A 220-nucleotide genomic window follows, 5' to 3' on the forward strand; every position below is an offset into this window, starting at 1 on the left:
CAACCCCTCCCTTAAGGTAATCTCCTCTGATCCCCTCGTTTTCATCCATAGGAATTGTCACATTTGCTCAAATCTTTCTACTTTGGGGAAACCCTAGTTTTGGCTTGGATTTGCAAATTTGTGTTGAATCATGTTATGTTTCTTTGCTAATTTGGTATGGTTAGGCTTTCATAGTATGCTAGGGTTAGGGTTATGTGTGTTTGATGTTGGTGTTAGGGTT

Source organism: Triticum aestivum, chromosome 3D, assembly GCF_018294505.1.
Source record: "Triticum aestivum cultivar Chinese Spring chromosome 3D, IWGSC CS RefSeq v2.1, whole genome shotgun sequence".
Lineage (NCBI taxonomy): Eukaryota > Viridiplantae > Streptophyta > Magnoliopsida > Poales > Poaceae > Triticum > Triticum aestivum.